The following is a 14739-nucleotide window of genomic DNA, read 5'->3' on the forward strand; positions in this document are numbered from 1 at the left end:
TAATCGACCTAGGAGATCAGTCTCAAGGTATACTGGTTGGTTTGCTAATCGATCTGGGAATTGATCCTAGAATGTACTGGTTTGTGTTGTCAATCAATCTCGGAGATCGACTCAAGGGTGTATTGGTTGGTCTAGGACTTAACCTAAGTATTATCTACCAAATAATAATAATAATAATAATAATAATAATAATAATAATATTATTATTATTATTATTATTATTATTATTATGACTGAGTAATATAGTATGAAAAACTAGAATAAACATTATATATTTTAGTATGAATTGTTTATCCATTGTCAATATTTCTTTTAAAAACATAGCCTAAGTGGTGTAAAATTCCACTTAACATCTAGCTGTCTGACATTTCCACTTGTGGAACTTAGTGACTATATTGTTTGATTCATATATAGCATTTTATAAGAAAAAAAAGCTGCAATAATTATATATATGTTGTTTCTTTCTTTGTGGGGATGGCTGGCTTTCTGTTGTGTGCATTTATTTATGCTTTTGTCGTTAGTGTACTGAGTAATGTAACATTTGCACTCTTCATAAATGTGAAATTATTTATTTTTGTCAAAATTTGAATTCCACTTTCTTTCTTACCGTGATTTTCTTTTCCATATATTTATTTTTATGTTATATTAGAATTTTCTTACCGTGATTACATAAACAAATTATTCTGGTATACTTCGCAATTTAGGAGATAACCAAGAACTTATTGAATGCCTATTATAACATCAAGACGCAAAATTGGTCAGATATTTCGTGTTAAATTGTATCTACGAACCTAGTATCGTATGATGCTTCAAGCTCATTTACACATCTCTTCGTAATCATTGTGTTAGTCTTAAAAATATTTCCACGTGATTGATAATTCAAGTATAAGTCTAAATTTTACTAGATTAAAAAAGTTGAGCACCTTAAAAAAAAAATAATCATATTTTTTGTTTTTGTAGAAGTGAGCGAACAAGAAGATGTTGCCCTGAAAAGGTTATTGCATGTAAAGGACAAACCGTTTTTTTGGCAAAAGGTTGGACACTTGTTTGACAAAAGAACGTGTTGGGTTCTTGTAAGCATGTGTAAGTGCAAGCACCTGGACACTTTCCAACCTTTTCTTTTTTATCAATTCCGCAAACAAACACTGCTTAGTCCACAAACATCTATCAAGATATGTTAAACTAATTCAACCTTCTTCTCGATAAACCAACACCACTCAATTATGAATGTAATCACTTCGCTTCACAAAAATAGGTTTTATTTTATCCAAAGAATCAAACACTTTGAGGACACTTCTTCATAAACTGGGTCAAAGCTTTCATTACAATAATGGAAAATGTTTAGATATATTTTTAGTGGTAAAATATTTTATTCTAATTTTTTATTTTTTAATTCTTTTATTTTTATTTTAAATTATTTGAGATATTTGAGTTTTGTATTTCTTTCTAAAAAAAAGTATTTATTGTAATTCACTTTCACTATTATTTTGAAGTATTTTTTTATTTCTATTTTATTATTTTAACATTTTTGTTATAATAATTATTCTTGTAAGGGTTGACATTATCTTATAGAATAGTACCGTTTTCTCCTTCCTTTATATTCAAGATCTTCTCCTCCAACACTTCAAAGGGTAGTTATGTGTACGCAAGGACCTATAAAGCTAGTTCAAATTTTAATAAAGTAGTAAACCTGTCGTTAATGAATATATATATATATATATATATATATATATATATATATATTGTTAGGAATCCAAGTATGAGTCTAAGTCTCATATTAAACAAAAATGAGAAAGTAGAGCACTATATAAGAATAAAGACCCATAAACTCATTATCTTAAGGTTTTGGGTTGAGAGTGATATCAATACCTTATGTAGTTGGGTTCAGGTCTCATTAGCATTATATCTCCTCAGTGATACCCCTCTTTATATATATATATATATATATATATATATATATATATATATATATAAGGATATCATCGGAGGAGTCACACACAAGGTTATAAGTTTAAAACATGTTGATGTCATATAAAATTTAAAACTTTAGGTTTTAAATATGATTACTCAATCATAAGAATAAAAAAATATTTTTTTTCTATCTTGGAAACATATCTTTATTCCAACAACCAAGTTTTCATTTACATAAAACATGTAAAAATATTTTAAGAATGACATGATATAGTGGAACTCAAAGCAAATTAAAACATTATATCCTTATATTTATGGTATTATAACCGCTTAATGGACCTTTTACTTGGGTTTACATTAAGTGTCTCAATTGCCTTATCATGTGATTAATAATTTTAACTGTGATATAATCCTCTACTCATAATTATATTAGTGAATTAAAATATTAATTCCTATTATGTTGAGATGATCTCATTCTAACACTAAAAAAAACTCTAAATAATAAACAATTTTAGTGATAAAAAACAATTAGTTACTATAGTAATCAATTTAGATACAAATTTATAAACTAAAAATTATTGGTAACTAAAATAATTTCTAAATTGTTCACTATAGTAAATTAGCATCTAAATCAGTCATTAACATTAGTCATAAAGGTTTCAACTAAAAAAAATAGTTTAAATTAGTCTTTATTTAATTAATTAGAGATTTTCTTCTAATGTAAAATAGTACAACAACTACCACTATAAAAAACATCAAAATAAATACAATACTATGATTAATAGACTCTAATACAACATAAATGATTAATTTTAAAAAAAGAGTATAAAAGTATTTTTAAATTAAATAAAATTAAAAATAAATTTCATTTAACGTCAACTAAGCCAATTATAAAGTAAATAAATTTTAAATGTGTCAACACCAAATTTTGTTCGGGTGAATAAATTTATTTTCAAAAAAAAAATAAAAATATAAAAAAATGTTTTTTAGTTAATGGTAATAAATAGAAAGTGAAATAAATTTCTCTTCAAAGACTTTCAAAATTTAATTTTAGCAAAAAAAAAAGGGGGAGACCAAAAAATGAAAAAAAGAAGAAGGAAGAACCTAATTTGTTTTTAATTATCATACTCATTCTCATTAGCCCAACAACCTAACATATTTTGATCATCACGCCTTGTTTCCTTTGTTCTTGATAGAGAAATAGTGATATGATCATAATAATTAGAAACAATATCTCTTTTATAATGATTAGAAACAATACTATTGATGATGATGATGATGATGGATATTGTGCTTTGATTTGCTGTGATTTGATTTATGTTGTGTTGCTATCATGACTAATTCCTTCGTTATATTGTTCATTACAATTAAGGTTAGAATTATATTGGTATTGCAATGTGTGAATATAAATACATAGTGTGTCATATGATAAGGTATCGAAAAAAAATATTCTCTACACTTGTCTAGTTCTTTCCCATCATCATTCACCTATGATGCTCCGACACAGTGCCATAATGATGCTTCCCGCTCCCAAAGCGGACACGGACGTGGAGGCGCGGTGGACACCTACATGACGCGGTGTCGGGAGCTTCTCCATGGATCAGACGCGTCCAACTCTTCGACACATGTAGGAGGATACCTCCATCTGTGTTGGACGCGCAACTCTGATACGAGATTAAAATAATTTGTCGCGTATCCGAGCAAAAATACTTTTGTTCACGTTTTGGTCTGTTCACCTTTGGGTAATCTCGCTCAGATATTGGTTTTGGTTGGCATTATTGGTATTTATTTTTTCTATTTTTTAGAGAATAAATTTTGTTTGCCATTTTTTAGAGAATAAAGGGAAACCTAACAAATTTAAAATAAAAAAGGAAATAGAAGAATAAAAAATAATCTTTCATACCTTCTATTAAAATAAATCCAAAAAAATTAAAATAAAAAAGAATAAAAAATAACCTTTCATATCTTCTATTAAAATAAACCCAAAAAATTTAAAATAAAAAAGGAAATAAAAATAATAAAAAATAATCTTTCATACCTTTTATTAAAATAAACACCTCAAAATACAAGGAAAAGGAAACTAGCCTGTGGGATATTGCTGGGGATGATTTTTCAATGGATGTAATGAAATTCTTGATATTGCTAGCCTATCTCTCGATGAACCAGAATTAGAAGTTGTATTTTTTGATGAAGATTAACATATATAAGACTCAAACATTATATATTTTAAATGTTTTTTTATTATGAAATATAACTATTAGATTTTAATATGTATATCACAGTGTCTATGTCTTATACTTTTTCAATTTTGTCGTATCTCCGTATCTGTGTCTGTGTCGTGTCCGTATCCGTATCCGTGTCTGGGCATCATAGCCATTCGCAAATACACATCTCCTTTTTATCTCTCTTTTGAAAAAAAAAAGACATATCGAAGGAAGTAGAAAAAAAAAAGAAGAAGGGAAAATGTAGTTGTAATGTAGATTCAAAAGTTTGGAAGGTACGTCTCTCCTTTTTTTTTTTGATTTGTGAATTCTTAATTTTTATTGGATTTTATTTTAATATTGTACATGTTTTTTTTACAGATAACTTTGACATTTTTTGTTAGGAATATTATTTTCTACTATTTACAAATATGTTACTCTAAAAATCATAAAAAGAATATTTTTCCTTTTTCCTTTTTCCTTTTAGTGTATGTTCGACCACTCACGTCACGTGACATCCATTTTAAATTTCTTTTTTTTTCTAAAAATTATATAAAGAACCAAAAATAAAAAAATTTCTTTGTTCACTTTTTGTGTCTGTTCAATTGTTCGCATCGAATAACATCTATTTCCAAATAATTCAAAATTCCAAAAACAAACATAAAAAAGGTTTTCAAAATTATAAAAAATAAGCAAATCAACAAGTTTCTCAAATAGTTTTTTCATTAAGAACTATGTGATCCTTTATTTTCCATTATGAATGGAAATACGGAGGAACGAGGTCAATTCTTGTCGGGTTCATCAAATAAAAATTAAATAATTTCTCAAATTATTTCATTTAGAACTATGTGGTACTCCCACTTATTGTTTACCAACTGTCGTGAAAAATGTCATGAAGTGGATCATAGCTCTAGTAACCTTGATCTTTAGGTATTAGGGAACTATGCTTGTGAGCACATATATTTTGCCTTAGAACTTAAAGCTTTAAGTGTCAAACCTCTGATAAGGCACAAAAGGGAGACTATTTACGTCATTTACCGTCACCTTTCCTTGTATATAGTAATAAATCCATCACAATTTTTATCATCACACCATTATTAAAAAAAAGAAAAAATTGTCTCCTAAGGCATAAGCATACATTTCATTAGCATATCATGTGAATAAGTGCCTTGTGATGCACAAACATGCATTGTATTCCCATTCTATGGTCATCCATAGTACCTTGTCCATAGTTTCAAACACATCGCATGCATCGATATAATTTAAAGAAAAAACGAGAAAAATTGAACTAAAATTAATTCAAATTATTTCCAATTTTCCTTATCACCAAATTCTTGGAATCTTTCTTATGAAAAATGAGAAAATAATAAAACATTTTTTGGTCAAATTAGTGAATTGAATAAAGAAATAAAACATTTGTTATTATTTCTTTTGAAGCATTGATCTAATCTTGCATACATGAAATTGTTCAAATCCATCTCTCTCTCTTCCACCATAAACCTTGTTTTCATTTTTCATAAAGGATTATCACAAAACAGGGGCACTGTCTTATGATGATTACAAACAACTCTTTTGACACATCAAAAATGAAGAAAAGTTTGCTAGACTAAAATATCTAAAGGTCTAGGAAAAGATATGACAAAATTAAGTGAGAAAAAATGAGAACAAAACAAGGGGCATTCTGTCATATGAAATAAATTATTTTCCATTGAATTAATTTTTTTTAGAAAAATAATCATGTTTTGAAATTATGTGTGACCTTGTTTATTTATAAAAAAAGTAATTATCCTTTGTTACCCCATTTAAGCCTTAAAAAAATTCATTCAAATTATCCTAAATAAGGGTTACCCTCACATTGAGGGTTGACATAATGTTTGCATTTGCTTCATCTGACTGGTAGGTTCACCAAAAAAAAATATCAAAAAAAAAAAGAAAAAAGAAAGAAATGATATGGTTATATCAAGAAAAGAAAAAGAGAGATGCAAAAGTTTGGAGAATGAGAATAAAAGGTCAAAATATAGAAAGAAAAAAAAAGTTGAACAAAATGAAGTCAAACAAATATTGAATGAAACATTATTCAAAGGTCCTTGTTTGAAAGAACCCTCACATCACTTTTTGGGTCCTTTACTATCATGTACTTACATACCCCTAGCCTTGGCCATTATACAATCCTAATGAAGTTCACACAGATCAAAGATTTGGTTGTTATCTTTCAAAGGTTTTAATTTAGAGGAAATTATTGATTTGCTAATAGGTTTGTTCTAAGATAATGGTGAAAAAAAAAAGATTGACAAAGTGTGTTCATAAATTTGCTTTTAAACACTAGGATAGTTTATTTTTGGTTAACATGTTTTCAGAGCTCCAAAATTAGCATGGGCAATCAAGCAAGGTTAAATTAGATCTTTCTTTTTTCGATTCATTCTTCGTGGAACTTCACCTTTAATTCCTACCATATTTCCCACCCTAAGCCTAAACCTTGACGAACCTTACCATAGTCCATCTTTATCTATACAAACCCAAACTAGGACAATCATTTTGTTTGTAATTCATATATTCCCATCATTCATCCTGAATTGAGCATTTCTTCATATTGAGGACTATGATCACTATGAGTAACTTGTGAAGACACCATCATTTTTCCACCTCCTCAATTGGGAAAAGCCAAACATGCTTTTGAACCTTAAGACCATCCTAGACTCCCACACTAGGGACAACATTTTGAAGTCCCCATCATTTTCTTCATACCATTAATAATTGGGGCAAGTAAAAATACATTTTATGTCTTGAGAATTCAAATTGGGACAACTACCTAGTTAATGGTCATTGAATCCTTTAGATATAGACCTTCTCCTCGGGATTGACCTAATTTTTTTTCAAAAAGTCAAAATTGCAAAAAAAAAAAAAAGTTTTCGGATCGCGAACCTCTACATGGTAATGGTCGTCGAATCTGTTGGATGTATACCCTCTCCTCGGGATTGGTCTAATTTGTTTTTTTTTTTCAAAAAGTAAAAAAAAAATCAAATAAATAATGTGTCAAATCGGGACCCTCTAGTTGGTAACGGTCACCTATTTCTTTTCTTTCAGAGAGAGAGAGAGACATTCTCCTTTGGAATGGTCAAGTTTATCCTTAAATCTATCTTCTTTTGAAACTCAGACGAAATTAGTATTTCTATCTTTACTTATCTTTTATTATGATATTATGAAAATGTCAAACTTTCATATTATCTAGTAAAATCTAAGTAAAGAGGGGCAGCTATCTGTCGCAACCGGCATCGCGACGGGAAGGCGAACCGAAAAAAGAAAACGCGTATAAAAAGAGATTTGGAGTCGCCACCACAGTTATTTTTGGAAAACTATGGAAAACCATCAAAATAAGATAAGTCTGCGGAAAACCAGATTTTGGATCCGGGAGTCGGTTACGCGTAGGGAAGGTGTTAGCACCCTACAGCGCCCGCCCAAGGGCGGTACCTTTAATTAAAAATGCAAAGTCGATGTGATTTTTAAAATGTTAATTTTCCCCAAAAATAATAAGACAAAAAATGCTAAAAAAAGAAACGTAAATATTTTTTAATTTTTTTGGGCCCGACAAGGATTGACCTTGGTCCTACGTATTCTCATTCAAAATGAGAAATCAGGGTTACGTAGTTCTTTATGAAACGATTTGGAAAACAATTGAGAAAATGATTTGATTTTTTGGAGGTGAACCTGACAAGGACTGGCCTTGCTCCTACGTATCTCACGGTGGAGAATCAAGGATCACGTAGTTCTTAAAACGACTTTGGTTTGAAAATGTTGATGTTTTTATATTTTGAAAATTTTATATATTTTTTTGTATTTTTTGAATTACTTGAAAATACGTGTCACACGAGGCGGACGGTCGGACATACACTAAAAGGGAAAGAAAACTATTTTTGGTATTTTTGAAAATGAGTGTCACGCGGTGCGAGCGACCGGACAGACACAATAAAGTGGAAGAGAATATTTTTTCATTTTTTTGGATTTATTCTATTTTTTGTAATTTTTTGTAATAATTTTCAAATATTTGTTTTTGTTTAGAAATAATAAAAAAAAACGAAAATCAATAATAATAATGAAAAAGTAAATAAATAAATAAATAAAACAAATTAATTAAGAAGGATGAAAGTGGAAAACAAAACATGGGGTACGTGAGTAATTAGTGAGAGGTACATGAAGTAAATGAGGTGTCTTTATTAAAAGTGGTGGTGCGGCGAGTAAAATATAAAACAAGCCCAAAATGAGAGTAAAAAGTGTGTGCAGGGGTGTGGGATTAGTAATTGTGGAGGTGCGCGAGGAAGTGAAATGATGCAGGGACAGCCCAACAAGCAAAAAACAAGGCGGGAGTGCAAGATCGCAAAAAATGGAGGTGCACGAAGTAAAACAAAAATCTGTCCCAACAAGCAAAGAAGACAAATGGATTTGGAGTGTGAATAATAGGACCAGGGGTGCAAAGAGCACGGCTGGCCCCATTTAAAGCAACAAAAGGGGAGGGTGTAATTAGTGGCATGGGGTGCACGAAGTAAAGGAGAGAGAAACATGACATGGCATATGGAGGTGGATGAGGTAAAAGTAGGGGTGTACGTGGTAATGGAGGGGTGCGAAGGATAAAAATGGAGGTGCAGCGAGCAGAAGTGGAATTATTTGAAATAAGAAACTGAAAACCCTAATCAGCCTCCGCAGCTCCTTCTTCTTCTCGACGCCACCATCGTAGCTCCAGGCCCTGGGACGCGCTTCCTTCTCCTTCAACGTCGACGACGTCACCGGCCACCGTCGCGAGCCTTGCCGACGACGACACCATCGTTCGATTCCTTGCGTGAGGCACTCCGTCCACAACGTCTTCTCTCCCTGCGAAATCTGGATCGAGGCACAGCAGCCATATCGTCGTCGCCGCTTGCCCTCGCCGGCGACGCCTGGAGCCGACGACACTGCTCTTCTTTCTTCTTTTGCGCGAGACCCTTTCTTCTTCATCTGTTGCGAAAAACGTCGGAACCCATGGCCAAGATTTTTCTCCGCTCCAGCTCCGACCCGCCGGCGGCAACGTCGTCGGCGATATCTTCCTTTCCTCCCGTGGTTTCTCTGTTTCTGATTGGAGGTATGCGACCGGGAAAACGCGAGAGTTTGGCGTACTGTGTGAGATTGGTTGGTTCGTGGTAAAGAGTTGGGTTGCGTGAGTTGGGGGTGTTGATGATGAATGTGGAATGAGGGTGTGAATGAAGTGTGTTTTTTGTTCTAGGGAGGAGAATGGAGTATTGTGTGTTTGTTGTGGTGATCGGTAATGGAGATAAGCGTGAGTTGGAAGGGTGTGACGGTAGTGAGAGCTTGGTGATGGAAGAGTGTTATGGTGTTTCTCGGGTGCTATGGAGCTTGTTTTGGGTAATGAAAAATGTGTTAATGGTGATGAAAGTGAGGATTCGTGATAATGATCAATAAGAATGGTGGGTTATCAGGTCATCTTTGGTGGCTGGGAATTGGTTTTTTTAGATGGAGGAATGCGGTGGAGGTTCTTGATGATGGGGAATGGAATGATGAAGATGAACTATCTATGGAGAGTCCTCGGAATAGGATAGTATGATTCGGCAAAAGAAGCAGTGTTGGAAGAATTGGAGAGAAAAGAGGTCCCCTCTCAAACCCATGGATGTTGGTCCTTTTTGGTGTATCTCTGTGGGGTTGGTCATGAATCCTCCCCCCAAACGATTCAAAACAAACCACCTCTTAAGGCATCCTGGAGAAATGGCGGTTGCTTCTTACCACTGGTTGCTTCTTACCCTTTTTTTCGCTGCAATTGGGTTGCTTCTTACCACTGGTTGCTTTTTACCTTTTTTTCCGCTGCAATTGGGTTGCTTCTTACCATTTCTTTTTACTGTAATTTGGGTCACTTCATCCTTTTTCAATCACCCCAAACAGACACTTTTTTCCATTTTTGTGTAACCATCAACAGCTCTTAAAATTGGTACAGAGACCATATTCAAATAAGGACAAGCTATTTTGTTCAAGCCCAATCACTTTAAACTCTACCACCTTTATTTCTCCTTTTTGTTTTGTTTTCTTTTTTTCTTTCCTCTTTTTTTTTTTAAAAAAAAAACTGTTTGAGAATGAGAGAAAAAAAGAAGAAAGAAAAGAAAAAAAGAAAAAAAAGAAAGAAAGGAAAGGAAAATAAAAATAAATAAAAAAACGGAAAAGAGAAATAAAAATAAAATAAAACAAAGTAAAGGTAAAAATAAAAGAATACGGTGGAATAAAGTGAAAATAAAATCAAAGAAAATAAAAATGAATAAAAAAAAAGGTAAAAACGAAATAAAATAAAATATATAAATATATTTACTCTTAAATTAATAGTATATTAATTAAATTTTTTTTGTTGCCGAACGAAATTGGGTGTTGACACTATCAACACCCAATCTTGTCCAGGTGAATAAATTTATTTTCAAAAAAGAAATAAAAAATGTTTTTTAGTTAATGGAAAATAAAAAAAAGGTGAAATAAATTTTTCTTCAAAGATTTTCAAACTTTAAATTTAGCAAACAAAGAGAAAAAAAAAAGATGAAAATATGAAAAAAAATGCAAAAAAAAAAGAAGGAAGAAGGAGCCCAATTTGTTTTTAATTATCACACTCCTTCTCATGAGCCCAACAACCCAACATACTTTGGTTCTCACTCTTTGTTTTTTCTACCCTTTGTTTCTGATAGAGAAAATAATGATATGATTCTAATAATTAGAAGTAATATCTGTTGTAATTATTAGAATCAATATTACTATGATGATTGATATTGTGCTCTGATTTGTTATGATTTGATTCCTGTAATGTGTTGTTATCATGACTAATTCCTTCCTTATATTGTTCATTACAATTAAGACTATGATTACATTGGTATTGTAATATGTTGATATAAATACACAGTCTATGAAAAGGATCGAAAAAACCAGTCACACATACACACTTCATTTTTATCTCTCTTTTGAAAAAAAAAAAACTAATATATAGAAGGAGGTAGAAAAAAGAAAGAAAGAAAAAAAAAGAGAGAGTGAGATTGATAAGGGAGAAGAGGAGTTAAGGAGTTTGGAAGGTACACCACTCCCATTTTTTTTTCTTTTGATGTGTGAATTCTCAATTTCTATTAGATTTTATTTTAATATTGTACGTTTTTTTTTTCTTTATACATAACTTTGACATTTTATGTTAAGGACATTATATTATACTATTTACAAATATTTTATTTTAAAAATCATAAAAAAATTATTTTTCCTTATTTCTTTTAGTGTATGTCTGGCCGCTCGTGTCGCCTGACACGCATTTTCATTTTTTTTTCTAAAAAATATAAGAAAAATGTATAAAGAACCAAAAATAAAAAAATTTCTATGTTAACTTTTTATGTCTGTTCGGTCGTTCGCGTTGCATGACACCTATTTCCAAATAATTCAAAATTTCAAAAACAAATATAATTTTTTTTCAAAATTATAAAAAAAATCAAATCAACCAGTTTCTCAAATAGATTTTTCATTAAGAACTACGTTATCCTTAATTTTCCATTATTAATGAAAATATGTAGGAGCGAGGTCAATCCTTGTCGGGTTCACCAAATAAAAATTAAATAATTTGTCAAATTATTTTTTATTTAAAATTACGTGATCCTTGATTTCCATTTTGAATGGAGATACATAGGAATGTAGCAATGAGGTACATCCTTGTTGGACCCAAAAATAAAAAATATAATTTTGTTTATTTTTTAACATTGTTTTATTATTTTTTGGAAAAATTAAATATTTAAAATATCACATAATTTTTTGCACATTTAATTAAAGGTAGAGTCTTAGGACGGACGTGGTTAACACCTTCCTTACGCATAAACGATTCTAAGATAGGGATGTCAAAAATATTAGTACATGCACAAATCTGAGGATAAAACTCGCAACGGGTAGGAAAGGGTATTATAAATGGATACCCGTGAGTAACAGGTACGGGTATTTTTTTATACCCGCATGTTAACGGGGCGTGTACGAGTATCGTAATATCCGTATCTGTGAGTACCCGTACCCGGTATATTTTAATTTAAAAAAGACATGATTAAAACATTAACACATTGAAATTAAATGGGTTATTTTTTATCGATTGGTTTTAAAAAATCTCCATTTCTTTATAAATTGCCATTCAACACTATTTAAATGAATTATTTGCACTTTGTTTGAAATTTATAAATATTATGCATTGTATTTTTGTTTGAATTTATGATTAAAATATATTGTTAAATATTAAATTTTTATTTTGTAAATACTCACGGGTACCTGTGGATACTCGTGGATATTAAAAAAATATAAGGGTACCACTACAGGAAAAATGACTTTAGGCAATGGACAAAAAACCATGGCCTAAAGTAAAAAAACTATGGCTTGAAGATTAGACAACGAATTGACAACGAATTTGCAGTCGTTGCATAGGTGACCGTGGCCTATACTAGAGGCAATAATTTTTTTTTGTTTAGCCTAGGAAATTCGAAAACCGTTGCTTATTATGCAACAATTAAAAAATATTGCCTAAAATGTTCCCGTAGGCAACAATTTTTGTGCCAATATAATGCAACGTTTTTTTTTTTTGTTGCTTACTTCTATAGGCCACATTTTTGAAAGTGTGAAACAAAATATATTTGTTCAAACAAGGCTTATCAAAATTGAATATGTACAATAATTTAAATTATATAATTTTAATTTTATCTATACATTTAGTCAATGTTGTTCTAAATGAAATATTCACAATATTAATTAAAATAGATTTATTCTACTAAAAGAGTAGAAATAAAATAAAATAGATTAAATAAGACACTTCTAACATATAATATGAAATTGAAAATTTTCATATATTGTACAATTATATTGTAACATTGTCTACAATTCCATAAATAAAAATGTTTACAACTAATTAAAAAGTATTATGTTCTCCAAAATAACAAAAGAAAAAGTACAATTTTTCATTCCTCTTCAACTTCATATACCATTTGGATTTTTTTATCATTCTTCATCCTCTTGATATTCACCAACATCTTGAAAAAAAAAAGTTCAATTTATCTCTTATCCAAATCCCAACTAATAAAAAAAAGTAATGCAAGTCTTAACTAATAAAACAATAATATATAATGTAGAGGAATTCAACTCCTCAATAGTGTTTCACCACATATAAACAACAAAACTTAAATATTTACAATTATATACCAATTTCTTGGTTTGGATATCTACACCAACAAACAACTACACAAGTTCAATTATATCATTATAATTTTTTATCTTCCTCTCCAAGGAGATAATGAATGAACCATATACTAAGTTGCAAAATGGCAATAAAGGTTGTAGCATAATTATTGAAAATAACCATATATGTTTAAACATTCAGTAGCAACCAAATGGAAATAAAGCCAATAGCCCAATAAATCCAGTAGCAACCAAATGGCAATAATTATTGATTAATATATACATTTGTAAACACCAATAAGTGGCAGAATTCAGCAGCACTAGCATTTGATCAATTTATGTTTAATTATACTTATAGTTGATAATCATTTGAATTAGGATTATATGTTGATGCAGATGAATGAGGTCTTGTTGCATTACTTTCTTTGCCCAAAAGACATGTCATCAATTCATTTATATCATCATCATCATCATCATCATCTAATTCTGGATTTTGTTGCTTGAGCATGAATTTCATCATTGCCTTCATACCATTCATTTCTTCTTGCATGCTACTCATTTTAGCTTCATATTCTTTTTTTATAGAAGCAATGTTTTCATGTCTCTTGAACATAGTAGGTGTCATAGTCCTTCCATAGCAACGCACTGGACCAGGCTTTTCTTTTCCAAGCAAAGATTCATATTTTTCTCCCAATGACTCATTTGAATTTTCAATGGAAGTTTGAAATGTAGCCTAATAGGAAAACACAATGAAGACTAATCAATTTTAAGTTTTAGACATATTTAATATTTAATTAAGTAAAATACTTGCAATAACATTTTGTGTTTCTTCATCCCCTACTTTTCCTTTAAGACCTTGACGAGTTTTGATGAACATTTCAGCACGAGTCACTTCTTCCCCTTCCTTCTTATTTGCAAGCTGCATTAATAAATATGATTAAAATACATTTTCTCATTAGATATGGAAAAGCAAGAAATAGTAAAGCATTGAAATAGTAATACCAATTGAGCACAGATTCTAGCAAAGTTTATTGGTCCCATTCGATGCATATACTTTTGCTTAGCTCTATTAGCAACATTCTTTTCACTAATGCTCTGCATTATATATTAGAGAGAAAAATATTAACTTACATAGAAAGTTTGAATTTATAATAGTAATAGTTGCAATAACTTACTTGAATAGTGGAATTTGTCAAACAGTGACATGCATTCAAAGTTAAAATCGAATAAGCTTATTTTCAGTACCTACTTTGCAAAATATAACATTCTTTTAAGAGAGATGTGACATTGTCATATGTTTGATTTAGATAATGTGCCCAATTCAATTTAAGATTTGTTATAACAATCAACAAGGGGAACAAGCTTGTACAGTTCGGGGTCATAATATTTATATACAACTGACATTGTGCAAAAATTGACTGCAACAAAAAAC

General features: G+C 30.5%; 1 long non-coding RNA gene across 1 annotated transcript; it reads right to left on the reverse strand.

Moving 5' to 3' along the window:
- Positions 1-8197: 8197 nt before the first annotated feature.
- Positions 8198-10111, reverse strand: LOC146885466 (uncharacterized). Its single transcript, XR_014995633.1, has 2 exons — positions 9946-10111; positions 8198-9896 (listed from the first exon to the last, which is right to left on the reverse strand). It is a non-coding gene; the product is annotated as an uncharacterized LOC146885466 (long non-coding RNA).
- Between the last annotated feature and the right edge of the window lie 4628 nt (positions 10112-14739).

Source organism: Vigna unguiculata, chromosome 6 (genome assembly GCF_037176805.1).
Source record: "Vigna unguiculata cultivar grain cowpea cultivar isolate G323 ecotype 2 chromosome 6, ASM3717680v1, whole genome shotgun sequence".
Taxonomy (NCBI): Eukaryota; Viridiplantae; Streptophyta; class Magnoliopsida; order Fabales; family Fabaceae; genus Vigna; species Vigna unguiculata.